Here is a 22,109-nt window from a genome sequence, read left to right on the forward strand (position 1 = left end):
CATTTGAGTTAGGCAAATTCTATGGAATTAAAAAGACTATCAAAAGAAGACCAAGGTTAAAATCCTGCATAAATATGCACATGAAAAGCAACAGGAACATTTTACAGCGGAATTTTTCACTGATGTTGAAAGCGAAACTTGAAAAATGATTCATGGAATAAACAGATGTAGGTTTAGTCTCCTGAATGCAAGAATACTCTGGAGCCCATTCGGGCAGGTCTCGTTTTGCAAACATGTTACATAAATGGGAGATCAAACTTAAAAGCATAATATCTGCTCATTAAAATGAATATTTTCTTATTAGATGAGGAACGAAATCAAAATAAAAGATATATCAACTTTCATTTTAAAAAAAATACATACAAAATAGTAGTGGATCAGAAAGTACAAAGAGAAATAAGAAATATTCAAACGATAGTTATTTTCATTTGTTCATGAGAGACAATTAGCTCACATCCGCATCAAAGCCGATTGCTTATATACAGTGGTCCGCTGGTAAGGTGGCCAGCGTCGTGACATGCCACTTAGATATCCAGGGTTCGCTTCTTCCCCAGGGCGATGAAAAATCACTGGCTCTGTATCATGATCAGTTACTGCTGCAGTATGGGGTCTGCAGAGGGATGATGGATCAAACATTCTTTTGGAAGGCTGAATTTCGAGTCAATGGCCCCTTTGGTGTGCTTGTTGTTCCATGTGAATAGGTTTCATCTAATAATGATAATATATTTCACAGGGATCTCATTGTTTTTTTTGGTCTAGTACAAGTTTTGAATTGTTCTGTTTATGTACGATTATTCCTTAAGCACTGCATCGAATGTATGAGTTTGACGAAAAAAAAAAGGCTCATGGAAATAATTTCTCATATAACGTATTTAAAAATGTAGCTATGGTAGATTCACATCACCCGTGCATCTAATGCCTAGGCCAGTCCCTTACGACGCTCCTGATTAGCTGGAAACTCAGTCTCTCTCGAGAGTTCACATAGGCCGGATGTATGTTCCACCTCTCCTGAGGGAAGATGCATCCCTCAGGAGAGGTGGAATTTACATCTGCGTATGGAAACTCTCGAGAGAGTTTCCAGCCCTGTGATTGGCTTATCAACAGCCAATCAGGAGCATCGTAAGGGACTAGCCTAGGCATCGGATGCACGGGTGATGTGAATTTACTATAGCTACTTTGTAGATTCCTTAAGGGGTACTATTCCTTTTTTCTTAAGCTGTACTACAATAAAACAGGAAGCACTCTATGTCTTTATATTTTATTATTTTCTTGTCAGTGAGGCACATTTCAACCGGAAGTGCTCCGCCAAAGTGGGATATAAACGCCAAATTTCAGAAAGTTTGTAATGCCATTTTCAGTCTAGGAGACCGAAACGCGAGATTTTTTGTTTTTTTTTGCTGTTTATTGCTAGAGATCTTTTCGCAGACGTTAAAAGATAAAAATAAAGCTGTCTTCATGATGAAACTTACGATACTGAAACCAAAAATGAATCGGCATAAAAACACGCATCTATTTAGCATTCACACTCCAACTGCTGGTCTAGTGGACCAGTCTTTTTTTTTGTTTTTAGAAATATTAATACAATAATCCAAACAGAAGAGCCAGGCTATTGGGAACCTATTGACTGTTGCATGTCACTCTTACAAAAAGAAAGAAAGAAAAAGAGATTGGTCCTCTTTACCTGTTCTAAATTTAGTTCTGGCTGATCTATTAATGGGGCGGTGATTGCAATAGCTCACTCCTGCAACGGAGGTAATGATAGCGGTATATCGCTCTCCAAACACTGTCTGATGGTTGCAACATACTCTCTCTCTCTCTCTCTCTCTCTTGCAGAACGAGATAATGATCACGAATCGTGCACAAGAAAAAATAAAAATAATTAAATTCGTGGAAACAAAACATAATGATCACAGTAGAAATAAACATATCATATATTTATTTAGTTTTATGTTTAACTTATTTTTTAATTCATTTCTCTCTTTACATATTTACTTACATCACCAAAGTCGCCACCGTCATGACCATCAAGATGCCCTCTCTCTCTCTCTCTCTCTCTCTCTCTCTCTCACCATCATCACTGAAGTCAATCCATCAATTTTGCTTAACAAGTTTACTGTTTGATACAATTATCGCGAACATAACAGCGCTCAAGCAAACCAGGATGTTGATTATTAAGTACATTCAGGTGCTATAATATCAGTAACAGTAATGAAATGGAATATTCTTCCTTTTCTTTTTCTTAATTTTCAAATATATCGTCTCCTTGTTTGTCTCTCGCTTGGTTTCTCAATATTAAAAAAATACTGTTTACCTTGGCTGAAATAAAACATAATATTGTAACAAAGGTTTATGCTCTCTATGCATGGCAACACTTATCAGGTGTGCTAAAGTGTCTCCCGCCAGTTACAACTGTTCCCCAAGATACGTTGTTCCCCGAGATACGTCGTCCCCCAAGATACGTCATTCCCTGAGATACGTCATTCCCCAACTTACGTCATTCCCCAACATACGTCGCTCCCCAAGATGCGTCGTTCCCCAACATATGTTGTCCCCAAGATACGTAGTTCCCCAAGATATGTCGTTCTTCAAGATACGTCGTTCTCCAAGGTACGTCGTTCCCCAAGATATGTTGTTCCCAAAGATAGGTTGTTCCCCAATATAAGTTGTTCCCCAAGATACGTTGTTCCCCAAGATACGTTGTTCCCCAAGATACGTTGTTCCCCAAGATATGTCATTCCCAAAGATATGCCATTCCCCAAGATACATCAATCCCTGAGATACGTCATTCCCAAAGATGCTCATTTCCCCAAGATACGTCATCCCCCAAGATACATCGTTCCCCGATATATATCATTCCCCAAGATACATCACTCACCTAGATACGTTGCCCCCAAGATACGTCATTCACCAAGATACGTCGTTCCCCAAGATACCATAGGCCACCCCATTCCCTAAGGCACCCCACCCCATCACTGGGTTTTTACCTGATGGGCTTTGCTGGTAAAAAGCTGATTTTACCCCATGATTTGGAGTAAGCCACATGCCGAGAGTGTAATTCATTGCCACCCTGTCGCCTCTCATATCTCTCTTTCTCTACCTGTATATATATATATATATATATATATATATAATATATAGATGTATATATATATATAATATATATATATCATATGTATATTATATAAGTAATATATATATATTATATACATATATATATATATATATATATATATATATATATATATATATATATATATAATATATATATATAAATATATATAGAGAGAGAGAGAGGCGAGAGAGAGAGAGAGAGAGAGAGAGAGAGAGCGAGAGAGAGATAGAGAGAGAGAGAGAGGTTAAACAGTGAGTGCTCGGTAAAAAAAAAAAGACAAAATCTAGCTGGATGAGTTTTTATGGTTCCCTGAATCGTTTTAGTCACTAAGTGGCGCAACGTCCGTAAACAGTATGCTATAGTGGTGATGAAACAGGGAGCAATATATGTACACGAGAGAGAGAGAGAGAGAGAGAGGATACTAGACACAAAATATTTAAGATTTTTGCAGCAGAGTAATATTTTTTTTAATAATGATTCATTGCATGGCCTGACTTGAATAGGACAGGTTTATCTGAGTTGTTTAAAAACTGTTTTTATTTTTCATTATAACAATATACTTGATAAATGTGTAAAATCTGAAAGTGAATAATGAAATGGTAGACAGTGAGTGGTTTTCAGAGCATAACCGTTTACGTTTTATATATTGGAATTTGCTACAACTGGTGGTATTCTTGTCAAAATCGAAGATAAAGGCTTACAAACAAAAGATTAATATCCCAGCTTGTATCATTGTTCAGAATATTATACGTATTAAATTTTATATTTTTCTGGGTTAAGTATTTAGACTCAGGCAGAATTCTCCTAATGGCGACTGTACGATATCCAGTAGTTCCTTCGATTACGTATTTATTGTTTTTATTTATTATTTGCCTCACAGATAGCCAACAAATATTGATGTTAAGATAATTGTGATAGAGTACAATTTAATGTAATTTTAGTAACTTATAAACAGACTAAGCGATTAGTGCGTTTCATGGACTAGATTGGCTAATTTTCTGTTTCTAGAACTGGTTTTGTCTAATAAGTTTTCAGTTTTTGGGACTGGTTGTGTCTAACAAGTTTCCTACTTCTGGAACTGGTTTTGTCTGATAAGTATTCTATTTCTGGTAGTCGAAAAGTGCTGCAAGTGGCTGCATGGACCCCAATAGTTATTATTAATTCGATATCTAGGGATAAGTATAGGAGTTTTTTCCTTTATACCAGATGTACTTTCCTTTCTGAAATAAAATCTTTGAAGTTTGGCTACTGGAGGTTCTTCTCCTTAGACCCTCATGTGGTCACATTCTGGAGAACTTGGCTCATATTAGATCACTAACAATCGAAAGAATGTAGAATCAGATATATTAACAAATAAATACAACAGAACTCTCTGGGTTCTGGTCGATTCGTCTTTTTGAAGCTCCCTGTTTAGATTTACTCTGGAATGTATTTGTACCTCTACATAACTGGGGATTTGTGTCTCCATTTCAAGATTCATGCTCCAGTGAGTATCCTTTAATCAGAAGGCTGTAATAAATAGATAAGGTTCGCATAGTCGCGCCACGTCTTTCCAGTCGCAAACGTTCTCAGCCACGTTGCCTCATCAGTACGGAAGTCAGTTTCTATAACCCTGCGTCCATCATCACTTACTCCTATCGTGATGTCATTACGGTCAGTCTCCTTCAGCTGCCTTATTGCATCATTTGGGGAGGTAGTAGATGTCGAGTACTTATTACCTCTGCCATATTTTGCCGAGGCGGTTCCAAAAATTAGTCTTGGTTGAAACGTTTCGATTTTCTTTCGTTTCCCGTCGAGACTGACCGTTCTGATATAACAACGGTTTCCATTCACGAATATCAAAGGAAGGCAGAAGGGGTTGTTTGAATACTATATTTTATACTTCTTTAGCAACTGTCTGGATATTGTAGATTTATAATTATTTAATCATATCATCTCATGTATCTTGATTGTGTATGTTAATGTCTATACTTTGTATATTCCATGTATTTGCATTGAGCTGAAAAATAAAATTTATTATTATTATTATTATTATTTCATTGAACATTATAATGGCAGAAGTTACAGAATTTATTTTGTACAGAAATTCTGTCTTTTTCTCCTAATGACCTGCTTCGTTGGCACTGATTCTAAGCAAGTCAGTAGAAGAATTATGAGAATTCTGTGCAAAATAAACTCTGTAAATTCTGCAATTGTATTTAATAAATTATATTTGAAAGAGGATCTTGTCCAGCATATTATTATTATTATTATTATTATTATCTTTTTTTTTTTTTTTTTTTTTTTTTTTTTTTTTTTTTTTTTTGTTTTTTTTTTTTTTTTTTTTTGCTCTATCACAGTCCTCCAATTCGACTGGGATGGTATTATAGTGTGGGTTCCTTTTTTTTTTTTCTTGTTTTTTCTACCCTATCCGTTTCCTATTTCCGGGTTGCATCCTGGCCTCCTTAGGATCCAATCACTTTTCTTACTATGTGTGCCGTTTCTATGATCCACACTCTTCTGCATGAGTCCTGGAGCTACTTCAGCCTCTAGTTTTTCTAGATTCCTTTTCAGGGATCTTGGGATCGTGCCTAGTGCTCCTATGATTACGGGTACGATTTCCACTGGCATATCCCATATCCTTCTTATTTCTATTTTCAGATCTTGATACTTATCATTTTTTTCCCTCCCTCTCTCTCAACTCTGGTGTCCCATGGTATTGCGACATCAATGAGTGATACCTTCTTCTTGACTTTATCAATCAACGTCACGTCTGTCTGTTTGCACGTATCACCCTATCCGTTCTGATACCATAGTCCCAGAGGATCTTTGCGTGATCGTTTTTTATCACTCCCTTGGGTTGGTGCTCGTACCACTTATAACTGCAAGGTAGCTGATGTTTCTTGCACAGGCTCCAGTGGAGGGCTTTTGCCACTGAATCATGCCTCTTTTTGTACTTGTTCTGTGCAAGTGCCGGGCATTCGCTTGTTGCTATGTGGTTTATGGTTTCATTTTCGTATTGCACTTCCTACATATGGGAGAGATGTTATTTGTCCATCTATCGTTCTTTGAAACATATCTGGTTCTTAGGGCCTGATCTTGTGCCGCTGTTATCATTCCTTCAGTTTCCTTCTTTAGCTCTCCCCTCTGTAGCCATTGCCATGTGTCATCGCTGGCTAGTTCTTTAGTCTGTCTCATGTATTGTCCGTGCATTGGTTTGTTGTGCCAGTCCTCTGTTCTGTCTGTCATTCTCCTGTCTCTGTATATTTGTGGGTCTTCGTCTACTTTTATTAGTCCTTCTTCCCATGCACTCTTTAGCCACTCGTCTTCACTGCTTTTCAGATATTGCCCCAGTGCTCTGTCCTCGGTGTTGACGTAGTCCTCTATACTTAGTAGTCCTCTCCCTCCTTTCTTTCGTGTTATGTACAGTCTGTCCGTATTTGCTCTTGGGTGTAGTGCTTTGTGTAATGTCATATTTGTTTCCTGGTATTCTGATCTATGCTGCGGAGTTCTGCCTTCGTTCCAATTCCACTATTCCTGCGCTGTATCTGATTACTGCACTGCCCATATGTTTATGGCTTTTATCATATTTCCGGCGTTGAGTTTTGACTTGAGTATCGCCTTGATCTCTGCATATATTCTTTCCTGTTCGTGTCCTTCATCTCTTGGTGTTTTATATCCCCTCCTTCCATTATTCCCAGGTATTTGTATCCTGTCTCATCTATGTGTTTGATAACTTATTATTATTATTATTATTATTATTATTATTATTATTATTATTATTTTTATTAAAAATAATGGCAGAATTCACAGAATTGATTTTGTTACAATATTCTTTCAATTCTCCTTATGATTTCCCTTTCCTTTCTGGCACGCTGGTATTATAAAGCAGCTGTCCATGTTCATCGTGCTGTAGGTCGTCAACGGAAATTTTCGGGCGGGCTGGTGTTATCAAAAGCAAAACTGGTTATCAGGGACAGGCTTGGGGTGGGGTCGTCAACCAGGTATACAGGTGGGTTTTCGTAGGTCGGGAACAGGCCGTAGTCGTCAGGGGTTTATCCGGTATTTCGTTCTTGTTATTTCTTCTTTCTGGTTTTCAAGGCGTCTACATGTTTCGGGCCACCTCGTTTGGCCATCTTCGGGACGGGATCGCTGAGTGCAATGGTCCTGTGTCATGTTGTTTGTTGTTTAGGATTAAGCTGGCTTTATGCCAGCACGGGCTCTTGCTCATAGAGCAGCCCGTAGGTCATTTGAATTTTTTGGATGTGGAAAGGTGATTTTTAAGGATATGAGGGTGAGCCCTTTATTTATGATTTCTATGGGTTGTGCACGTGAAATGGTATGATTTGAAAAGGAAAGGAAAGGTGAACAGGGGCAAGGTTACAAACCCCTTTAAACCCTAAGGTACCCATTAGTAGAAGATAAAGATCGATAGTAGCGAGTCCTGGCGAGTCGGAGATAGCCAGTAATGAAATCGAAAAGTTTATAGTCGTAGAAAAACGGAAAAAAAAGCACATTAATCTATGGAGTTCAAGTACCATATTTCACTTACGAGAAATTAGAATAAGAGCACCGATCGTTAGTAATAGAGATTCGGCGAGAGAAAACGAAATATTATAAGTTCTAGAGAAACACAAAAGTAAACAACAGCTTAAGCGGTAGTTAGAGTGACAGTTGAAATATTCGGTCGTTAGACGTTAGGCGGCCGAAAAACGGAGGGGAAAGGAGGATTGTTTAGTAAAAGAAAAAGCAGTTAATGCTACAAACAGCACTTCTCACGAAGGAGGTCATCTGGGAGACTGCTCTCTAGGTCCAACAGAACGTGGACGAGCTCAGAGAAACAGTTTGATGATCGTTCTATAGCTCAATAATTATATGCTGTTCAGAGTCCTGAAACGAAATTCTGATTGGAGGAAGTCATCTGGAAGAGAGATCTCAAAATTGAGGGTTCTTCTCGAAGATCTCTCCAAAAGTCGTTCATTAAAGTAGCGATTATCGGCGAGAGCTCTATTTAAGAAGTCACTGAATTCGTCAATGGTCATCAGGAGCTTGTGAATTCCTTGTTCTCCTACGAACCGGAATTCACTTCCAGAGGCGACTGATCTGAGTTTCGGTTTGCAGGTCTGGATTCCCATGTCTTGCTTAACTGGGAACTCCTCTGTTTGTGTTCCAGCTTCGGCATACAAAGCGGGAGCTTCTGTGATTGTCTCGACCTGCATATCTTCAACTGGTTGTTTTGGTTGTTCTGTCTGAGTTCCTGCTTCAACACGAGCAGGAGTCGACGTCGTCGGCGATGCGAAGGCTGGGGGAATAACCTGATGGGTTGGGGGGATTGACTGAGGGGTTGAGGGAATATCCTTAGGGGTCGGGGGGGTTGGAAGGGGTTTGGGAATTGGAGGTTGGAGGGAAGGAAAGGATGAGGGGTTTTGGGATATAATGACGAGGTTTGGGGTGTTCTGCAGGGGAAGGTTGAGGAGCTTGTGGTGGAGGTGGTCGGTTAGTTCTTGGATCGATACGTGGTTGACATGGTGGTCGTCTTGAGGGCGATGGTTGTCGTTCTCGAGGTCTTGCTGGCGGTGGGGAAATGCCCTTCATCCTCCAGATTTTTTCCAGTCTGACAGGGCACCCCTTGAACCATGCATGATGAGACTGATGGCAGTTTGGGCATCGGGCAACAGTGTGGCCTTTTGCCTTGAATTTGTTGAGGCAAACGTCGGTCTCATGCTTCTGGCTGCAGATTCCACACACATGCTGAGCCGTGCACTCTCTCCTGTGATGCCCAAACCTCTGGCACTTGAAACACCTGAGAGGTTCGGGGATAAAGGCTTCGGTCTTATAGTTTCCGAGGATCCCAAGGCTGATGAAGTCTGGAATTTTGCCTCTAAACGTAGCTTCGACTTTCTGGGTTTCTTCTTCAGTTCCATCTCTGTTCTTCACTTTGCAACGTGAAGCAGTCAATACGCCTGGTACTTCGAGAATCCGTTCGATAGTCACATATTTCGGGACTTTGCAAATCATTGCTTTCGTTGTCTTATCAGCTGGGTCCAATAGGAGGCATAAGGGATCGTTTTTCAGGAGGTCTGCTGACTGTTTATCCTTCGGGGTAATAATAAATTCCCCTTTCAGATTCGGTCGGGCTTGAAGTTGTGCATTGGGGTATTTTTTTTCCAGTGCTAGGACGGCCGCATACGATGTCTGGTGTTCTTGGGATGTTGCCTTGAATCTAGGAAGTGCCTGAGTCGTCATGGTAGGTGCTGGAGGTCGTCGAAAGTGTAGGAAGGTCGATGACGGTATTGAGGGCTTTTTCCGTTTTTTCTGGACTTTCTGGAAGCCCACTGATCGTCGAGGAGGGGCGGGTCGCCCCTGCTGGGAGCCAGGAGACGACGGCCGCTTTTCAGCCATCGTTTTAACTTCGACAAAGCGAGCTGCTCGAGATTATATAACGACCAATAGTATAGCGCAAGGATGACGTAACGTGTAACGTTGGTCTGTGTCAGATGTATTCACGCTATTTATTGCATTCGGTTGGCTTGAAGAAACAGGTACCTCACTTTTCATTGGGCAATACCTGTGACGTCACGAGCGATGTCATCAGGGGGCCCGTTGCTGGTTGGCTGTCCTCTTCGTGGGCGGAGCCTCATCCTTATTGGTGATGGTGGAGGTCCCCTCGAAGGGCGTGCTACCAGGTCGTCCTCAGGGCGAGAGCTTGAGCTGCGATCACCCTCAGGTTACTAGGGACGTCCTCAGGATGAGAGCTAATCGCTTCTATCATCCTCAGGATCCCTCTGGTGCGATGGTCGTTGTGGGGCGGTGTCTGCTGCTCTCCTGACGGCGGTGGGGAGGAGGAAGGTCTCCTGTGTGATGTTCAAACTGGGCTTCTCCCTCCCGATGTGCAGCGCTTCTAAGATTCGCAAACGACGTAGATCGGGTGCCTGGTCGATAACCTCGAAGTTACCGACGATGTCGCTGCGTCGGATTCTTTTATTATGGGCAGTCCTTGCATGATTAAATACCGCTCCTTCCTGCGCGTGACAGGAGATCCTCTTGGAGAGGCGCATTGACGTCATCCCGATGTAAGTTCCGAGGCATCCTCGGATTGGGCACGTGTATCTGTAAATGACGTTCGTCCTCTTCAAGGGATCCTGCAACGGTGCGGGGTTATTTTTCATAATAAGACTGCATGTTTTTTTACTTGTATAAAATATGATCAAGTTGATCTGCTTGTTGTTGTCGGTCGGGGAAACGTGATTCCTGATTATTTCCCGTAGGGCTCGCTCGTCTTCTTTAATACCGCCGATGGAAGGTGCCCTTGTAGAAAAAATTAATTTTTCTGCTGGGGGTCTGGACGGGGTTCCTGTAGGTACCATTCTTCCATGCTCTTCCTGAAGACGTTCTGGATGCTTCGGTTGGTGTGTCCGTTGTTTACTAGGACCTGGGCTGCACGTTCCATCTCCTTATGGGTGTCTGCCCATGTTGAACAATGGGAAAGAGCTCTCCTGACGTAGGCGCTGATGGTGGTGTCCTTATAGCGTTCAGGGCATTCACTCTCGCCGTTCAGACACATTCCCAGGTTCGTGGGCTTCGTGTAAACCCGTGTAGCGAACGCACCCTCCTTCTGTTCAACCAGGACGTCCAGGAAGGGAAGACGGCCATCACGGCTATATTCGATGGTAAATCGTAAACGGCTGTTGGTGTGGAAGGCTTGACGTATTACCTCGATCTCCTCCCTCGTTCCTGCTTGGATGAAAGTGTCATCTATATATCTTACGTATATAGATGGCTTCCTAATGCTCCTAATAATGATGGCACTAGCAGCAACGCCCTCCCAACACCAGTGCAGCACCATCAAGACATCGTCGACTGCCTGAAACGTATGGAGGAGAAAGATGCCCTGAAGAAACAGAAGACCATTACAAGAAAACTAATTAACCTTAATGGAGGTAAAATACGCCTGCCGCAAGAACATGACAAATATATTAACTTGACCACCTACACCCCATCCCCTGAAGAAGAGGACATACTCAAGAAAGGCCTGAATTGCCACTTCATCTCTCGCCCCCGTCCCCTTAATAAAAGGATGGAGATAGAATATCTTACGGAGACGATAATGAAACAAGAAAGCCTTGGGAATGTACACACCACCGACGCCCTTCAACCTCTCCTCTTAGCAGAAGCCCTTACAGACCGAGGAACTTATAAAAGTGACATCGTCGATCGCCGTCTGCGGGATGCTGCTAAAAGCTTGAGAGAAAACGAAAGACATCACCGTCAGGAGAGCCGACAAGACCGCAGCCCTAGTACTTATCAGACTACCGAATATAGACAAAAAATCGACGAGATCCTCGCCGATACCACTAAGTTTCGACGTATTACTAAGAACCCCGTAGACGACATTAAACGCGAAGCCAATAGAATCATAGAAACTGTCAACGCAGCCACTAACGCTTACACCTCTCTAGTATTTCTGGAGATTACAACCTCGGGTACATCTACGGTAATGTGAAAACTCATAAACATGGAAACCCTTTAAGACCTATCATTAGCCAAATACCAGCACCCACATACCACCTTGCTAAACAACTAAATACTATTCTCACCCCCTACATCCCCAGCACACATAGTTTGAAGTCGTCTGCGGAGTTTCTGCAAGCCTTAAGATCCGCGCCCCCCTAGAGGCAGTATTGCATCGATGGATGTAGAGTCGCTGTTTACTAACGTTCCTGTAGATGAAACCATCGAAATGATCCTTGAACGTGTCTACAGAGGACCCATCCACCGACCCGCTGAATATCCCCGAACACGCCCTTCGCTCTCTGCTGGAAATATGCACCAAGAAGGCTCCCTTCATTAACCACCATGGCCATATGTACTTACAAATCGATGGTGTAGCGATGGGATCCCCCCTCGGGGTCCTGTTTGCGAACTTTACTGGGCATGGTGGAGGAGCGTGTCTTTAGGAGCATTAGGAAGCCATCTATATACGTAAGATATATAGATGACACTTTCATCCAGCAGGAACGAGGGAGGAGATTGAGGTAATACGTCAAGCCTTCCACACCAACAGCCGTTTACGATTACCATCGAATATAGCCGTGATGGCCGTCTTCCCTTCCTGGACGTCCTGGTTGAACAGAAGGAGGGTGCGTTCGCTACACGGGTTTACACGAAGCCCACGAACCTGGAATGTGTCTGAACGGCGAGAGTGAATGCCCTGAACGCTATAAGGACACCACCATCAGCGCCTACGTCAGGAGAGCTCTTTCCCATTGTTGTTCAACATGGGCAGACACCCATAAGGAGATGGGAACGTGCAGCCCAGTCCTAGTAAACAACGGACACACCAACCGAAGCATCCAGAACGTCTTCAGGAAGAGCATGGAAGAATGGTACCTACAGGAACCCCGTCCAGACCCCCAGCAGAAAATTAATTTTTTCTACAAGGGCACCTTCCATCGGCGGTATAAAGAAGACGAGCGAGCCCTACGGGAAATAATCAGGAATCACGTTCCCCGACCGACAACAACAAGCAGATCAACTTGATCATATTTTATACAAGTAAAAAAAACATGCAGTCTTATTATGAAAAATAACCCCGCACCGTTGCAGGATCCCTTGAAGAGGACGAACGTCATTTACAGATACACGGTCCCATCCGAGGATGCCTCGGAACTTACATCGGGATGACGTCAATGCGCCTCTCCAAGAGGATCTCCTGTCACGCGCAGGAAGGAGCGGTATTTAATCATGCAAGGACTGCCCATAATAAAAGAATCCGACGCAGCGACATCGTCGGTAACTTCGAGGTTATCGACCAGGCACCCGATCTACGTCGTTTTGCGAATCTTAGAAGCGCTGCACATCGGGAGGGAGAAGCCCAGTTTGAACATCACACAGGAGACCTTCCTCCTCCCCACCGCCGTCAGGAGAGCAGCAGACCACCGCCCCACAACGACCATCGCACCAGAGGGATCCTGAGGATGATAGAAGCATTAGCTCTCATCCTGAGGACGTCCCTAGTAACCCTGAGGGTGATCGCAGCTCAAGCTCTCGCCCTGAGGACGACCTGGTAGCACGCCCCCTTCGAGGGACCTCCACATCACCAATAAGGATGAGGCTCCGCCCACGAAGAGGACAGCCAACCAGCAACGGGCCCCCTGATGACATCGCTCGTGACGTCACAGGTATTACCCAATGAAAAAGTGAGGTACCTGTTTCTTCAAGCCAACCGAATGCAATAAATAGCGTGAATACATCTGACACAGACCATTGCACTCAGCGATCCCGTCCCGAAGATGGCCAAACGAGGTGGCCGAAACATGTAGACGCCTTGAAAACCAGAAAAGAAGAAATAACAAGAAATACCGGATAGACCCCTGACGACTACGGCCTGTTCCCGACCTACGAAACCCACCTGTATACCTGTTGACGACCCCAGCCTGTCCCTGATAACCAGTTTTGCTTTTGATAACACCAGCCCGCCCGAAATTTCCGTTGACGACCTACAGCACGATGAACATTGGACAGCTGCTTTATAATACCAGCGTGCCAGAAAGGAAAATCATAAGGAGAATTGAAAGAAATATTGTACAAATCAATTCTGTGAATTCTGCCATTATTTTTAATAAAACTTGTTTGAAAGAAGGTCTGTTTCCAGCATACACAAATATTATTATTATTATTATTATTATTATTATTATTATTATTATTATTAATTCGTCGTTGAACAAACACATACCAAGCAAAGTATTTAAGAATCTACATTTAATGTTTATCAAATGTACACTAGCGATGGATAATAATAGCTAGATAAAATGCAAGAAATATAATAGCGCATGCACGTCTTATTCTACAAATAGCAAGAGTTTCTGACTCAAGAACAGGCGATGATTTCATAATAAAATAAAAGTCTTTCATATCTGTTTTTAGAGACGTGGTATCTGTATTTGTTTTTTTTTTTTTTTTTTTTTTTTTTTTTGTTTTTTTTTTTTTTTTTTTTTTTTGCAAGGTTCACGGATTCCCAGGGAAGAAATGGTTTCCGGCCATATCACTTTTCCTCTTGTACGAGTTCCTTCATCTTTCAGTTCATCTTCTGAAATTTGCATATGGTTTCTTTTAGCTTATCTACATTTATCTTAGAATTTTGGTGAGGGAATGATTTACGGAAGTAGTCATGTGATTAATATATTAGTTGTTTTTTTTTATCACATTAATGAACCAATACCTGTAAATTGTATTTTTGCTGATCGTGTCTACACTCTAGTTATTTTCGATTAATCTTATTTTGAAAATAAGAAACACTAGTAAAGAGAATTTGTCTGTAAACTCCTTCCCCCCCGCCCCACACCCACGCAGAAAAATAAACCTCACTGAAAATAATAAAACAAAAAAGTACAGAAGTTTATTATAACCTCTGACCTTTCAGTGACCCAACATTGCTTCAGTGTTTTCTAAATGTCTAAGCATCACCTAGATAGAATCGTTGAGCAGTATCCACAATGCTCCATTTTCTTAAATACCTCTCAAAAACAAATAAAGAAAAGAAAAAGGTCTCCATGGCAATGCATTATCACATTTCCTTTTGTGTCGAGATGTTTTGTTGAAGGGGAAAGACGAACGTAGATGGAAAGATTACATAATCGACTGCTCACTGTATTGATAATAATTTGTGTTCGCAGGATAAAACCAGTAACCTACATTTGTAGCTTCCTTGAAGCATTGAATTCCTGAAAGGGGAGATTGTTTCTCTGGCTGTAAGGTTATTAAATCACTGCTTCTCGTTAAAGGTTAACCGCCTACGATGCTCCTCTTGTCGTATCTTTTTACAAAAGTCTATGAAAATATGTTAACCGCTTCTCTAGGATGTCTATTCTCAGACAGAAATGGCAGCCGGGTCAGACATGGGTGTAGACATCGTCGGCTCTTTCAGCTTCGTTGTTAACAGAACTACAGTTACAAATCACCCTAAAAATATAAATGAATACCATATGCATTCAAATATAAAACGATAAACTAATAATTTGGTAAAGCCCAACAGTTTTCATCTGTAGAATAGCCTGGTCAGTTCACATTCAGATTCTCGTGTGAGAAGACGTTTGACTGGAAAGTTAAAGTCGTCGAATTTTGATGAGGTTCATTTCTTGGCGAGTGAAGTCACACGCAGCTGTCTTTAGCAAATTCCATTTTCTCTCTCTCTCTCTCTCTCTCTCTCTCTCTCTCTCTCTCTCTCTCTCTCTCTCTCTCTCTCTCTCTCTCTCTCTTTTCACTGACCACCTCTCAGCCTCAGCCCCAGTATCATACACTTAGTATTTCCTGTCCCAGAATAACCACGACAGTTATCACCAATAGTAATTAACACACAAAAGAAACACAACACACACACATGCACACATTCGAACCTTCATCGATTGGGTGGACTCGGAGCAAACTTGGTCAATGGACTGAATAAAGTTACAACAAAGATCAACCCTTGTTTCTGAACAGCTGAAACAAACAAATGGTAGTAACAGTATTATCATGGACACAAAAAGAGAACATTTTATGCATATGTACGTCTACATATTCCTTCTAAACAAAGTGTATACGGTCGGTTTTGTGGTCTCCCACGAGGGATAGTTGCCACACTGTATCTATCCTCTTTAGCAGAAGTACACAACACACCACACACACACACACACACACACACACACACACAAAGAAAGATAGCCTTTACTATATCCTGTTCCTCTGTGGTAAACACTATGCTAGTGTTTTTCAAGTTTAGAAAATCAGGTTATAAAAACGAAATATCAATGAAAAACTTTGTGGTAGTCGGAAATCTATGTAATTTAGCAAAACATTTTAAAGTTATTTTACATAAGCAGTAGCATCATTCCTAGACTTCATGAAAGAAAAAAAAACTCAAAAAAAATAATAATAAATAAAACATATTTTATTACCGTGACAAAAGAGACTTTGTACAGGATTATTATCAACAATGAGAAACGCATTGCAAAAAGGCTTCATTAGGGAGACGAGTGAGCAAAACATCTCTGAGAATCTTATTCGTTTTGTGGGTAAAGACGACACTTTTCTTTGATCTTTTAGTTCTCTGTAAATGAAAGCTATTGTGGCGGATTTGTCTGTCCGTCCGCGCTTTTTCTATCCACCCTCAGATCTTAAAATCTACTGAGGCAAGAGAGCTGCAAATTAGTACGTTGTTCATCCACCCTCCAATCATCAAACAAACCAGATTGCAGCCCTCTAGCCTCAGTAGTTTTTAGATTTTATTTAAGATTAATGTTGGCCATAATCTTGCTTCTGGCAACGATATAGGATAGACCACCACCGGGCTAGGTTAAAGTGTCATGGCCCGCGGCATTATACGGCATTATACCGAGGCCACTGAAAGATATAGATCTATTTTGGGTGGTCTTGATTATACGCTGCTTTCTTCTTCGCATTTTTTTTATAGTTTCTTTTGCTTCTGCTCATGAACTTAGTACCTTTCACGATGGTAGAAGAATAACCTCTTATTAAAGAATAGATGGGACTGCTCGTGTATTCCACTTAGGCTCTACGCACAAAAAGCGTTCAGTACTGCGTAGGTGAGGCACTGAATAGCGTGCCTGTATTCAGTGCCTGTTTTTGTGGTTAAAGCCTGACGTCAAATTAACCCCATCAAAAGACTGCACCACTTCGTAAATTGACATATTCTTCAGAAACTGTCTTTTCTAAATAAATGTCTTTATAAAATGCAATAGCATTTGTTCTGTTTATCCTTGACGTTCGTTGGGAAATTGATATAAAAAAATAGATGGTAATTAAATATACTTTTTTTTAATTTGACAAAAATAAAAATGATTTGAAAACCTTTATATGACCACGACTTTCAAGAATAAATTTCAGTAGTTCGTCGGCTAAATTTCTTTATAAAATGCAATAGCATTTGTTCTGTTTATCCTTGACGTTCGTTGGGAAATTAATGTCAAAAAATAGATGGAAATTAAATATTTTTTTATTGAATCTGATACAATTATAAGTTACTGGAAATTCTTCAAATTCCCTGCTAGCTTAATGGAAATTAACCATTATTTTTCTAAAATTAAATTTGACAAAAATAAAAATTAATTGAAAATCTTCAAACACCACGACATTCAAGAGCAAATTTCCCTGCGGGCTAAAATTAATCTTAAATGATTAACGAGACTTAGGAGAGCGTTCTCTACTTCCTCAAAATTGAAGAATCTCAGTGTGTTGCAATAACGTAAGAACTGAGGGGGTCTTCATGAATCATGTTTTGCAAGTAAACGCAAAAGGCTTCCTCTATATTAGGTTGCATCGTGATTTATGCTTCCCATAATCGACTTAAAAACCTAAGCTAAACTTTTGTAAGTAGAGTTTGTTACACATTTTTCGCGTTAACAAAGTTTGGTGTATATTTTATGCAAAAATAATAGACGTTCTATTTTCATAGTTTCAGTATTATGTTTTTTTTTTTTTATGAAAAGAAAACTATTGTGCCACCTTTGTCTGTCCGTCCGCACTTTTTTCTGTCCGCACTTTTTCTGTCTGACCTCAGATCTTAGAAACTAATGATGCTAGAGGGCTGCCAATTGGTATGTAGATCGTCCACCCTCCAGTCATCTAACATACCAAATTGCAACCCTCTAGCCTCAGTTGTTTGCATTTTATTTAAGGTTAAAGCTAGCCATATTCGTGCGTCTGGTTACAATATAGGCCAGGCCACCCCGGGCCGTGGTTAAAGTTTCATGGGTCACGGCTCGTACAGCATTATACCGAGACCACCGAAATGTAGATCTGTTTTCGGTGGCCTCGGTTATACGCGGTACAGAAAACAGTTTATTTTTCACTTGCTTCATTTGGATCTAGATATTATTATTATTATTATTATTATTATTATTATTATTATTATTATTATTATTATTTTATTATTATTAGGGTAGGGAAAAACTCTCTATCACGAGAGTATTTATAAAGTTCTAAATGGTCCACAATAATACAAAGTGTAAAAAGTCCGTGTATAATTTTGAAGACTTTACAGAAAGCTTTCGAACCCTTCCCTGAGTTCATCTTCAGTTCAAATGAACAATAAGTTACGACAAGTACAGAGGTAAATTTAAAAAACAAGAGACGTTGAAGATCGTTGACAACGGTCGTTAGCTCGTTAATGGGCCAGGTGAAGAAAGAGGGTGGTTAACAACAACTAGGTGATACCCTCTCCCCTATCAATCCTTCTGGCTGCAATCCTGTTGGATCTTCGTACAGGTTGTTGCAACATTACATGAAGTCCTTCATCCAAGGGCGTAGATTGAGCACCGTTATCAGACTCCCCCGGGGCAGCGGTTACCTGGAATAGAAGAGGCAAGGCAGAGGCAGCATCAGGAGAGGGAAAAACAGAGCCTGTCCTACAGTTAAAATCTTTTAAAAACATACTAGTAATATAAAAATTAACAAATGGGTCTTCGTTGACAAAAGACTTGTTTCCTTTGAATGATTCTCCCAAACTTATAGCAGCTCCCTCGACTAGTCGTCTGACATTTACATTGTTACTTTTAAAGATAATTTTAGCCTCGTTCCAGTTGGGTCTATGATCATTCCTGAATGCATGTGCTACTATTGCGCTGTTTTGTGATTGTAGTTCATAAGCTCGCTTATGTTCGCCCAAATTTACCTCTGTACTTGTCGTAACTTATTGTTCATTTGGACTGAAGATGAACCCAGGGAAGGGTTCAAAAACTTTCTGTAAAGTCTTCAAAATTATACACGGACTTTTTACACTTTGTATTAGTGTGGACCCTTTTGAAAATTATTATTATTATTGGGGTCTATCACAGTCCTGTAATACAACTGGGTGGTATTTATAGTATTGGGGGTTCTGGGTAGCATCCTGCCTCCTAAGGAATCTATCACTTTTCTTACTATGTGCTCAGTTTCTAGGATCACACACTTCTGCATGAGTCCTGGAGCTACTTCAGCCTCTAGTTTTTCCAGATTCCTTTTCAGGGATCTTGGGATCGTGCCTAGTGTTCCTATGATTATGGGTACAATTTCCACTGGCATATCCCATATCCTTCTTATTTCTATTTTCAGGTCTTGATACTTATCCTTTTTTTCCTTTTCTTTCTCTTCAACTCTGGTGTCCCATGGTATTGCGACGTCAATGAGTGATACTTTCTTCTCGGTTTTGTCAATCAACGTCACGTCTGGTCTATTTGCACGTATTACACTATCTGTTCTGATACCATAGTCCCAGAGGATCTTTGCCTGATCGTTTTCTATAACTCCTTCAGGTTGGTGCTCGTACCACTTATTACTTATTACTGGAGAAACAAATGCACAATTATGTAAATGTACATATATTTAGATTTACAAATTTAAATATAACTTTCGGGAATCTGTTCGGTTCCCCTTACAAATAAGGGGAACCGAACAGATTCCCGAAAGCTATCCTTAAAGTTTTAAATTTAAATATATGTACATTCACATAACTTGGATTTGTTCCTTCATTTGAAGACCCATGTTATTATGAGGATTTTTTAATAATTATTATTATTATTAATTATGAATTCTATCGCCCTCACATTTGAACCTGCATTTGCCGCTTTGAAAACTGACACAGGAATCAATTTATAACTATTACTACCATTTCCAACCACCGCTGCCTTTAAACTGTGGATACGTGCTCAAACTCTGCCAATAATCAGTGCGCATTCCACTCTTTGACTTTGGCGAATGTGGAATTTTAATAAACGGTATTTTAATTTACAATGTAGGGCCATTTTCATTTACATGTGCATCGGTCATACGTGTCGTTCTATAACTACCTGATTGAACTGGGTGAAAAATATACCACACAAAACTCAAGTGATTTTATATATATTGTAAGGTTTTGTTTTATTTGAAATTGTAACAGCCTGGTGTAGCTTGTTTGATTGTTTCACCTTCCCTCGTGTTTGCTTTGTTGAGGCGAGGCGACGTTTGCGTCCACTTCTTTTCAGAAACAGTTGGGTTCAGCACAGCAGCCAGTCCAGATCTCGACAGCAGCAGGTATTGGTTACCTGTTGGCCACTGCTGGTCGAGGATGAGAACGCCAATTGGTTCTACAGCAGTCTGGAGTATTTGCTTGGAGTAGCACACACTAGCAGTGTCTGCTACCAGTTGGTATCTTCTGATGAATGATGGATGGTGGCTAAAACATAGTCATCAATGGCATTCCCTATGTGACAGCAGTAAGACTGTTGTGACGTTCGTCTGATTGGTGCATCAGTGGTTGGGATGCAGTTTGAGTTCGTCGAGGGATTCATCCTCTATCAGTGGAGATTATGATTTATTTATTGATTGTTTACACCGGTGGATTTGGTTACTTTTCATATTAATTGTGGGGCAAGTGTATGGCCCAGTTAATTTGTATGAGCTGGTTTACTATTGTGTTCTGAGCAAGTGTATGGCTCTGGGTGTTTTCATATTTATTTATGACATGCTTTATTATTGATTTGAGCAAGTGTATGGCTCTGAGTATTCACATTAGTTTGTGATGTCGGGCAGGTGTATGGCCCTGGTAATTTGTTTGACCTGCTTAATTGTTTTATGAGTATGTCAATTATTGCTTTTGTGCTGTGCTTCTGTAATGCTGCTGCTGTGCTATGTAATTTTTGTAATGGAACATTGTTCATTTTGATAGTTTTGGCTGAACCCTCAACTCACCTGTAAATATGTAAATTGCTTTGTACAGGAAATAGATTTAATAAACTAGTTATAAGGTATTCTGTAGATTCATTTTATTCTCTCCTCCTTATTTTGCCTTTGAACTCCTAGTCTCTCCAGTTCCAGTTTTTTTTTTGTGAAAGAAACCTATGGACCGTAGTTGGTTCATGACAATATATATATATATATATATATATATATATATATATATATATATATATATATATATATATCTATATATATATATATAAATTCGAATGTACCACCTCATTCAAACATTTATATATTCGTGTTTTCACACAAACTCAAATGATTTTACAACAAAAATAGGATGTTTGGATGTGCTTTCGGATGTCGAATTATTTATTTCCCGGCGAATGAAATAATGTTCATTTGACGTGTTTTTTTGCAGCTCTACGTGTGAGATTTTTAAGCCAAACGTGAAACATGGTCGTATTTGGAAGGATTAATTGTTTTTCTTTTCTTTTTTCGTTTTCAGCTATAGTCTCCGTGGACATTCAATCTTTCTTTATTCATGAGTTCAATGGACATTAACTTTTTTTTTCATACAAATGTACTGAGAAAAAAAATGAGTTATAAGTTATGTTTTACACACACACACACACACACACACGCACACACACACACACACACACACACACGCACATATATATATATATATATATATATATATATATATATATATATATATATATATATATATATATATATATAATATATGTAGTTGTTAGATTTATTTACTAACCATTTCTAAAAAAAAGTAGAAAACGAGCGAATATAAAATCCACAAAATAAATTGATGTTGTTTTACATATATATAGTTATTAGATTTATTAAAGTTTAAAAAAAAAAAACATTGAAAACGACGACTATAATATCCACAAAATAAATAAGATAATGTTTTACATACATAGTTGTTAGGTTTATTTAACTAAACTTTCAAAAAAAAAGTAGAAAACGAGCGAATATAAAATCCACAAAATAAATTGATGATGTTTACATATATATAGTTGTTAGATTTATTTAACTAAAAGTTTAAAAAAAACATAGAAAACGAGCGACTATAAATATCCACAAAATAACATAAGATAATGTTTTACATATATAGTTGTTAGGTTTATTTAACTAAAAACGTTTCAAAACAAAAAAACGAAGAAAACGAGTGAATATAAAATCGACAAAAAAATATAATGTTCTATATGAAACTGAGCAACGAAAAATATTGGCTGTATCTGATGTACATTACGAGGGTTTTTATAAAACGTGACTGTGATTCGAAATACGGATTTTTAAA

Source organism: Macrobrachium nipponense, chromosome 5, assembly GCF_015104395.2.
Source record: "Macrobrachium nipponense isolate FS-2020 chromosome 5, ASM1510439v2, whole genome shotgun sequence".
NCBI lineage: Eukaryota > Metazoa > Arthropoda > Malacostraca > Decapoda > Palaemonidae > Macrobrachium > Macrobrachium nipponense.